The sequence below is a fragment of the Corvus brachyrhynchos genome, unplaced genomic scaffold, assembly GCF_000691975.1.
Source record: "Corvus brachyrhynchos isolate BGI_N302 unplaced genomic scaffold, ASM69197v1 scaffold45, whole genome shotgun sequence".
Taxonomy (NCBI): Eukaryota; Metazoa; Chordata; class Aves; order Passeriformes; family Corvidae; genus Corvus; species Corvus brachyrhynchos.
The window spans coordinates 1,927,760-1,938,251 of NW_008238361.1; positions in this window are offsets into that span (position 1 = coordinate 1,927,760).

Below are 10,492 nucleotides of genomic sequence, written 5' to 3' on the forward strand. Positions count from 1 at the left end.
AAAACCTGGCCCTGGTGGCAAAGCCCAAATCTCCAGCTCGAATATCACTTTTCCCTGGTGATAAACTGGATAAACTCCAGAGAAAACTGAAGGAGCCTTACAGTAAGAGCTGGGATTACGGTGGTGCTGGAAATAAATTCTCTTTGCTTTTCTGTATAAATAAGAAACAGTTCAGGAGTTGTGCTGTGGCTGCTTTTAGCTGTGTTGACTTAAAAAGTGTCTGAACTGCCAAGTTTCAGGTTTCACCTCTCGCATGTGTCCAGACATGTGGTTTAGCACATTATCCTGAACCACTGGAGCCCAGTTTTTTATGGGGGCACTGCAGGAAAACAGGGCAGTGCTGTGTCAGGGAAGGCAAATCATTACCTCCCGAGCCACGATGGATTATCTTGAGAAACACTTCACGAACTGATAACATTCCTCACACACAGGCAGTCCCTCTCGAAGCCAAGGAGAAAAAAAATAAATAAATAAAGCACAAAGCGATTTAAATGTGAATTATATCAACAACCCCTCACCTGTTACACTCACAGGGAGACAGTCCATGATCTTATCTAGGGGTGGTTAACCACAGGCAAGGTTGTAAACATGGATTTAACCAGTTAAGACAATCCTGACAATTCAGAGAAGATCTCAGCTCCCTTTATTTTGGCAGCTAAGTATATGGGTAAAAATTCCTTCTGCAATTAAACGTTCTTTTTAAAAGAATTTACCATGCAATTGCTTCACTGTGGTGGTCAAACTACTCACAAAGCCAGGGACAGAAATATATTTTTAATAAATATCTACTTTTCACTTAGCTGGGTATTAACTGAGGGGAAAAAAAATTAGTTTATAGCCACACAGAATAAAGGAAACTTTCTGCGGGAAGAGAGCTACAAATTGGACTTCCTCATCCTCACAGGGGCAACACAGCATTTTTGGCAATATTAAAGAAGATGGGGATATGGTTTTAAAATCCCCAAACCCTGGAAATAAAATTTATTTTGAAAAGTCTTCAAGCATCCACCGAATTCTACAGTTAAGTGGAATATTAAAACCATTCATAAAATCAGGAAAAAAAGCAATTTAGCAATATTATGTACAACAAGGCTGTTTATCCAGACAGAGCCTGAAATACCCTGGATTTTTATTCTGAACAACTCTTTGTATCCTTCCCTTGCCACCAGCCGAGGAACCACCATGTCCTCCTGGTGCCCAAGAGAATTCCAGGCCCAGCTGCCCAGTTCTGTGATTTTCACAGCCATTTCCCTGCTGGAAGAGCCCCACAGTTCATCCTTCCCAAAACCTCCAGGCCCTGAGGTCAACCCCAAACCCAGCTGTGGCCCCTCATTCCTGAAGGCTCTGCTCGGAGCTGTCCCAGAAATAAAGCAGGGCTGCCCCAAGCAAAGAAAGGAGCAGAAATACTTCCTTCTCCCTCTGTGCTGCCAAAAATCATCTGCTGGGCACCTCTGTGTTGCCCCCAGTTTATCCACTCAGCCTTCAAACCCCCGGGATTGTCCCTAACTGTGCTGCCCCTGGCATGCAAAGGGTGTTCTTAAATAAATTCACGTGTCCAGTGACATTTTCCGGTGTTTGGACACCACAGGACATTTTTTTTTTCAAGGCAGAACAACCCTTAAAACCAGCTCCAAGTGGTCCTTTTTCATGCCCTGTGCCCACTCCCATTATATTCCTGCATGGATTTTACACAGCTCTGACTGCAGCTGCTGCCCTGTGGTTAAAACCTGAGCCCCGCTGCAGCTCTTGGGGCATTTTTTATTGAATTAAGGCTTCTGAGGAGCTGCAGTTTGCCCTGGGCTTTTTGAAAAAGAAGGCAAAACATGGCTCCTTCCAATGCCAGGGCAGTTTTGTCATCCAGCTTTTCGGGAGGCAGCATCCCACCCTACAGCTGCCATTCCTGAAAGGCCTTCTTTTGCAAGGAAGGGGTGAGGGTTTGAGGTTTGAAAATCCAAGAGCGGCCTAAATACAAAGCAAGAGGTTCAGGTGGTCAATTATTATGGGATGTTGGGCATTGCAGAATGCACTTCTAAAAAATGCTTTATTTAAAATTTAAAATAAAAGGGAAAAGGCAGTTTAATAAGTGATGCAAAGGCAATCACTCATCCTCTCCCACCAGCACATCCATGCCTGGCCATTCCCTGAGCAAAAATCCTCTTTGGAGAGGCTCAACCCTCCGGTTTTATTGCTGAGGAAGACATGATAAGGTATGGAAATGATGTGGAAAATGCCTTTGATCAGATCAGATCTGCTGTCCCAGCTGGCTGCAGTCGATGCACAGCACCAAATTCTGATGCAGAAAAACAAATTCTGCTCGTTTCAGATGTTACATAACCCAGCAAAAATGCATTTGAAGTATTTGATGTGACTTCAGTTACCCTGTGTGCCTTTTGGTAAAATGAAGAAGAGGAAAGAAATTTCTCTGTATCAAAACCCCACATCTAACAATTATCGTTTTTCAGAGCCTGCCCTGGGTGGGCTCACTAAGTTCTGCCAGGGAAAAATAAATCCTGTGGCATTGAAATACGTGAGCAAAGGCCTTTTCCTCCTCTCCTGAGGGAATAATCAAATCCTCCAGGCGCTCAGAATGAAACCCTTGATTTAAATGCCCAGTTCCAAATGGAAATACACCAGAACTTTGCTCTACAGCTGCAAAGTTTATTATTTTTCAGCTTTCTTCTGCAGAACAACCTGCCACAGGCTCCACTCTGGTGGAGGACGAACTCCTCATCTATCTACCTGATCTGACTGCTGTTTATTAAATACTAAAGGAAAAACAGGGAAAGAATTACCTCTCCTGGTAATTTTAAGTGATATATCTTTCTATACCTCTGAAACCTGGCTTCAAACCACAGCAAACAATACTTTGCCACCTGCCAACCATCATTTGTCAAACCACCAGGGCATTTCTGAGCTGGGGCTGGTCAGGAAACGGAGTCAAGGCTACTCCAGCATTCCCTTGGGATTCACAGTGGCTCAGGAATCGCCCTGAGCAAAGGGAGGTTCCCAGTGCTGGCAGGTGGGTGGGAGGGATAAATCTGACATTTGAAGGGTTGGTACAAAACAATCGATGCCACAGCCAGGAATGACTGCAGCTGGCGAGGGTGGGGGGACACGGCACCGTGGGATACGAAGGGATAAAAACCATAAACCCAATAAAAACAACAAATGAGTTGCGTTTTGATTCTCTGCAAGACAAGCCCAAAAATAATATAAACTACTGTGTCATGATTCTGAAAATTTAATCTGCTTGGTTACAATACCCTGAGTTGGAAGGGACCCACAAGGACCATCCTGCACCTCTCCTGTGAGGAAAGGCCGAGACAGTTGGGATTGTCCAGGCTGGGGAAGCTTTGGGGTGACCTCATTGTGGCCTTGCAGTGCCTGAAGCAGCTGCAGGAAAGATGGAGAGAGGTGATTTACAAGGGATGGAGGGACAGGACACAGGGAATGGCTCCCCACTGCCAGAGGGCAGGGATGGATGGGATATTGGGAAGGAATTCCTGGCTGGGAGGGTGGGCAGGCCCTGGCACAGGGTGCCCAGAGAAGCTGTGGCTGCCCCTGGATCCCTGGCAGTGTCCAAGGCCAGGTTGGATGGGGCTTGGAGCAGCCTGGGATAGTGGAAGGTGTCCCGTGGCAGGGGTGGGGTGGGACGAGCTTTAAGGTCCCCTTCCAGCCCAGGCCACTCATGGGTGGTGAATGCCCCGAATTCCAGTTTGATTCAGCACAGAGTTCACAGAGCCTGGGGCACTCGAGGGAGGCAGTGACAGCCCTTCATCCCTGCCTCCTAAAGAAAAAATAAAAAAAGCAGATTTTAGCTAAATTAGCCGGCTGGTTCAACCAAAACCTTACTACTCTGAGTATTTTATCCACCTGTAGTAGAGAGTACAGTTTAAAGGACACTCGCAGCCCTGCACCCCAAATATCTCATTTCCTGCAACCACTGAAGGAGAAATCCTACCTCACTCCACACATCACCCTCCTGCTCTAATCGTGCTGTAATTATTAACTTCATTTATTGCTTCAGAGAAAAGAGATTTTTTTCAAGTCTGTGCAGATCAGCTTAAGTCTGCAGCTCTTTGATACCTTGTGAATATTACAAACACCTATTTTAAGGTTTTCTGCACTAGAGATCACTTGTGTCAGTATAAATGTTGCAGCCATAATCTCACAAATCTGGTGATCTCCTCCAAATGTAAGAATGATCACAGGGAAGGAGAGGGAAAGATGGGAATTTCTGTTTCTGAATAGGAATATTTTGAAGAAATGAAGCCAGTCAATTCTGAAATGTTATAAAGTTACTTTATATATCCATATCTATGTGTGTGTATACATATATATATATATATATATATGTCTCTAAGCTGAAATAAAGAAACAAGAAAATGAAACATAAAAACCCACAGGAAAAGTCCTTCCTGAAACTGAAAGAATTTTCCCCTTCTGTGCTGTGATTTTGAATGTTATCAGACTAGATTGATATCAGGCAGTGTTGCAATAATCTCAGGAAAATAAAATAATGAAGAGGGACAGAAAGCAGCCCCAGGCTGGAATCAGCTCTGCACGGGGAGACTCCCCAGCCCTTACACCCACACGGTGTTATAAAAGCTGATATCCCAGAGGAGCAGCTGCAGTGCCAGGATCTCCTGGGTTTGCTTGGACATTCTTCTTCCTTGACTTCTGCAGAATCCCTGCTGCTGGGTTTTATTAATAAGCCCGAAATTAATTCTTATATGTTTCTATAAACACCCTCTGATTTGACTCTGCGACCATGTGAGGCAGATGAGATGCCCTGAACCTTTCCAAAGAGGGAAGAACCACTGAAATCTCAATTTTTAATTTTTTTGATGTGTAGGCTTAGTTTTAAAGGTTGGGCACAGGACCTGCCTTGGGAGCAAAGTCAAATTTTGGAGCAGCCATGCTTCCCTGGACAGCTGGGATCCAGCAGCTGATAATGCTCTGTCCTGCAACAGCCAGGGAGGGGATTATCCTACAGAGTCCAGGCCACAAAGAGCTGGGAGCTACAGAAAAAAGGATGAGCCTAGGGAAGATGTTTCATTACTCCAGCCAGGCACAACAGATGGAGACAGTGAACTTCCAAGGAAAAATGATGATCCCAGCCAGAAAACAGTGCTGGGACCTGAACACGCACCCGATGCTCTGAAATTAAAAGCCAAGGAAAATACGGCCACAAAAAACCCCACAGCCAAGGTCACCTGTTCAGCCTGGAGAAAAGACTGAGGGAGACTCATCCCCGTCTGGAGCTTCCTCCTGAGCGGCAGCTCCGATCTCTGCTCTGTGTGACCCAGGGAATGGCTGGAGATGGGACCGGGGAAGTTTGGGTTGGATTTCAGGGGAAGGTTCTTCCCCCAGGGCGTGGTGGGCACTGCCCAGGCTCCCCAGGGAATGGGCAGATTCCCAAGGCTGCCAGAGCTCCAGGGACAACACTCAGGGATGCACAGGGTGGGATTCTGGGGTGTCTGTGCAGGGCCAGGGGTTGCATCAATGATCCTGTGGGTCCCTTCCAGCTCAGGAGATTCTATGAAATGGATTTCCTTAGCTGCCAGCTGAAAAGAAGGAACAGCAACGCTCCAAGCCCACACCTAACACACCAAAACTCTTCATATCCAAAGCACCAAAACTCCTCAAGCCCAGCCTTAAATGACATTTAAGCCAAAGCAGCCCCCGGAAAGAAGGTTTGAGGTACGGTGGGGGCACACGAGGCTCCTGCCTGTGCCTCTCTCCAAAGCTTTTAGCTCCATTTCAGTGTATTAAGCTGAGCTCTGAATTAGTGCAATTTGCCACAACAGGTTTCTTCACATCAGGACAAAACCGGGGCAGCGTTTTTCCCCCAAAAAAGGATTAGATGACGCTAAGTGCTCCCATCTGCATGTTTAGACTCCTGAGCAGGGTAATCACCACCCTCCAGGGCACGATCCCCAGGGCTGGGGAGATAATCTGGTGTCTGTCTTGCTGCTTCTGACGTGGCCCGAGTGGGGAGGTGAGGGAGGGAGGGTAGAAGAGTGCCCTGGAGCAGCAGCTATTCACCAGAGCCAAGGGCAGCTCCACAGAGGAGCCAGGCTGGGATGGCAGCCTGCTCCTTCCAACCCCAAACAGCTTCAACCCTGTGCTGGATGGCAGGGATTTCAGGGATGAAAGGTTCCATGGAGCCAGCTTGGGAGGAATTGTTATGGCACACTAGGGATGGTATTTCATGCAGGGTTTTGGCCTGTTGAATTTTAAAGAACAGGCAAAAATTACCATATCTTGCATTTAAACCTAGGGTAAGGCTGCTCCTACAACTGGAGTTAATTCCCCGTCCACATAAACCAAGGTGGGCTGAAGGATTTCAGTCTTAGCTTCCCTAACATTTGGGAATAACTGCGTAACCGGGCTACAAGTTAAAAAAACACATTTCTTTACAGGAAAACAAGGCCATTTTGACATAAGAAAGACAATTGTTCTCACAGACACCCTAATTTATGGGCAAAACTAATTAAGAGTGTGAGAACAACTCTGTTTCAAAATTTTGAAGCAGCAGAATGTCTGATTTATTTATGCACCTGATTTTTCACCCACGTGTTGCAAGCATCTCTTCCCACTTTGCTCATTAATACGTACTCCTGCTGTGAAAAATGCAGGATAATGAAGGATGAAAATGAAGGATGGAGTGGACCTTCCTCTGGACTGAGAGCTGGGTGATGCCTTCAAAGGTACCCCTGGGGAACCAGAGGCTATTCTCAAAATGGACCCCAAGATGGACCCCAGGTCACGAGTTCTTCACACTTTTACAGGTTTGGTTCATTTGCATATCACGGTTAATTCTCCAATTAAAGCTTCAGTTAATGATGTAATTCCCCTCAGCTTGCTCCCCCCTTAGAGGCTTTTTGGTTTATACTTTTTGGGCCTGGGACAGCCTGGGTGTCCTTGAATAGCAGGCCCAGAGAGGCTTTGTTATGTCTACCCAGCATGAGAGAATGTTGGAATCCTGGGTTTAGAGAATTTAGGTTTTTGGGATATAATTATATGTAAGTGTAGCAATATGGAGGATTTGGGGTGTGGATTTATGTCTTCTTCTTTCTCCTTGTTCTTCACAAATCTAGGATTTATGCAATTGGGTCAAAAGTTTCGCATTGCGGAACATGAAAAGTTAGAAATTGGATTGTAAGTAAAAACATATTATTTAGCATTTCATAATTGGTTAATTTAGACTTTAAAAGAGCTTGAAAGTGAAAACTCACAGCCATTTTCCACCCTGCCAACTAGAAAGCACATCCTGTGTAGCTGTGCTAAAGATAAGAAATAATAAACATCAGTAAAGAAGAAAAGCCTGGCATCTCCTGCATTGTAATCCAAACTCTGAGTAAAAGAACACGAAACTCAGAAACAGAGAAAATTAATAAGAGAGCAGAAATTAACAGGCTACAAGAAACTTCAGAGTTACACACCAAGCAGTACAGGATCTGAAAAATATAAAAGTTAAAACCTAAGGCATCAGGGGGAGAGGAAAGATTAAATCTAAGAATCCACGGTTCTCCCTGAAGAGCAGTGAGGGCAGGACTGGTTTCAACCTCTGTCACCTGCACCAACCTCAGGAGGATTGCTGGGAATGGGATGAGCTTTAAGGGCCCTTCCAACCCAAACCATTCCAGGATGATTCTTTGGGGGTTTTTTAACACAAAACCTCAGGTTCTAATCCTTTATTGCCCCACTTCCAGACCTACACGGTGATATCAACAATGGGGTTTGTAAGTTTATTCCAAGCAGGTTTCACACAACAATTCAGATTTGTTTGAACATCAAAGAAAACCTAGACAAAACCCAAATGAAAAGCATTTTACCCCGAATTTGGTCCAAAGCCAAAGCCTGTACTTCAACCCAGGCACATCCAAAAGCCCCAGGCTTCAGGCAAGAAATCCCTGTTGGATCATAGCTTGTGCCCCTGTTCTGGCTGCTCATGGACACAGCAAGAAAACAAGGAATGCCAATGGTTATCCTGGGCCTTCACTTAAAATCATGGAATCCCAGGATGGTTTGGGTTGGAAGGGACCTTAAAGCTCATCCAGTTCCATGGGCAGGGACAGCTTCCACTGTCCCACGTGCTCCAAGCCCTGTCCAATCTGGCCTTCAGCGTTTGGCACTGGGAATGACCATCCTGGTGATCAAGCATCTACTGAAATCACGTGCAAAGCCCAGGTGAAACCTCCGTATTTAGACTCAAAGATTCTCCCAGCACTTACTGGAAAAATGCCTGCCAACATCACATGCATCACTCAATCCGCCTCAATCCCTCAGGAAAGCTGCCGCCTGAAATTCCTTCTGAAGTTTATTGGCATGGAACTATCGTGGGTGCCTTTTCAGCACTTCTGAACTGTTGGACATGCACCTCATCCAGGAGGCCTTTGAGGCACACACGGGAATAACCGAAGCATTCCTTTCCTTTGAGTCCACAAGATCCAGCCAGTGGATGTGAGCAAAGGAATTAAAGTATTGAGGAACACAGACTTGGGGGAAAAAAAAAAAGAGGGGAATTTTGAGAAGTATCAGACTTCATGCAGCAAAATTACTATTGTTTTTTAATTTTTAATCACAGAATGGTTTGGGTTAGAAGGGACCTTAAAGCTCATCATGTTCTAAGCCCCTGCCATGGAAAGGGAATCTTCCACAGGCAGGGAATCTTCCACTTGGTGACTTCTGCTTTGTAACCCAAGTTTGCAGCTCCTGATTTCAGGCAGGGCTCTCCTACATAATTACCACAACCATATAAATTATTATTATTTAGGAAACATTATTACAAGAAACATTCCCTCTCTCTTCTGCCACATCTGAAACTTGGGAAAATGGGAAGGCAGGAAGAGATTGGAATAACCTGCCTCAATCTTGAGTTAACAAGGCGCAGGTGTCTCTCCTACAGAGCTCCCAAGGCTGCAGGAAAAGGCGCCTGTTCCTCTAAAATGGATTTTTTCCCTGCAGCACCTCGGGATGCCAATGGCAATACCTCCCTGACCCAGACACCACATCCCCCCCACCTTGGTCGTGCTTTCCCTCCTCCTCCTGGTGCCAGACAAAGCAGCCAGAAGAGGGAATTCATCACGAGTGTTCCGAGGATGAGCACGCGGGATCCATCCCGCATAAGCCGATTACGGGATTTCCCGGCTCCTGACAGTGAACATCACCCAGATGGCAAACCTCAGAGAGAGGGCCCTGCCAGAGCCAGGCTGAGGCTAAAGGCTGCAGATTATCCCCTCGGGAAGGGATGTCACTGAGAGGATGTGGCTGGCGGGGAGCACAGCAATTATCACGCTGGGAAGCACTAATTGACTTAAAGCAAGGAAGGCATGGCGGGAAGAGGGAGAACTCTGGTAACCGAGTTAATTGTGGGCTCACTGGAGAGTAAAAGTATCACCGTGCAAAGGCTGATGAATCACCAAGCTGTGAAAAACCAGGACAACTCCCTTGCTCTGTGCCATAAAACATCCCTCTGCAATTACCTCTGGAATTCACCTGCACTGCAGGTACAGGGCCTGGCCGGGCCAGGGGACACAGACACACACAACAGGGACAGAGTCTTTCAGCTCTGAATTCTCCTTCTCTGAGCTGATCTTTGTGTTCTCAAACTTTATTCATTGTCAGCACAAACCTTTTTAATCTTTTGGTCCTTTTCTTAAAACCTCACCCAAGCAGAGGTGTGACAATGACGAGGGTCAAAGTCACGGAGGAACCTGGAAAACTTTAAACTTAAAGGTTCAAAACTGACCCGAGAAACAGAGATCTCAGCAAGTATTATTTAATGATTTTAAACAAAAACATGTTTCTTGAGGGAGAGAAACTTGACTCATTCTCTGAGCATCTGGGATCACCAGCACAGCATTTCTGGAGGAGGCTGCAGCACATGGCTCTGCAACTGCTCTGATCTCTGCCTTTGTCGTTCACTGTGTTACCCTCTGACAGACGGGAAATCGCACAATCCCATTTTCCTGAGATTGCCCTCAGGAATCAACCAGCTGGGTCTTGCAAGCCAGGTCTATCGGCGTGAACCACGTGCACTCCTCAAAGCCAGCACTGTTTTCATTCCCTGCATCAGCAGAGCACCCAGGGCCTCGTGCAGAGCCGAGCCCTCAGCGCCCACGATCCCCACAGTCCCACACAACGCTGCTGGCTGTTGTTCCAATGGATTTACAGCCTGATTCAGCACAAGGAGATGCATCTGGATAGAGGGAATAGGTACCAAAAGCCTGTGTCCTATTCTGAAGGAAAACACCACACTAAAGGCAGCACTTCTACAGCCTGCCAGAGTCAGCCCAGCACCTGCTCATGTGCTTTCATAGGATCACAGGATGGTTTGGGTTGGGGGGACCTTAAACACATCGCAATCCACCTCCTGCCATGGCAGGAACACCTCCCACTATCCCAGGCTGCTCCAAGCCCCAATGTCCAGCCTGGCCTTGGGCACTTCCAGGGATCCAGGAGCAGCCACAGCTTCTCTGGGAAT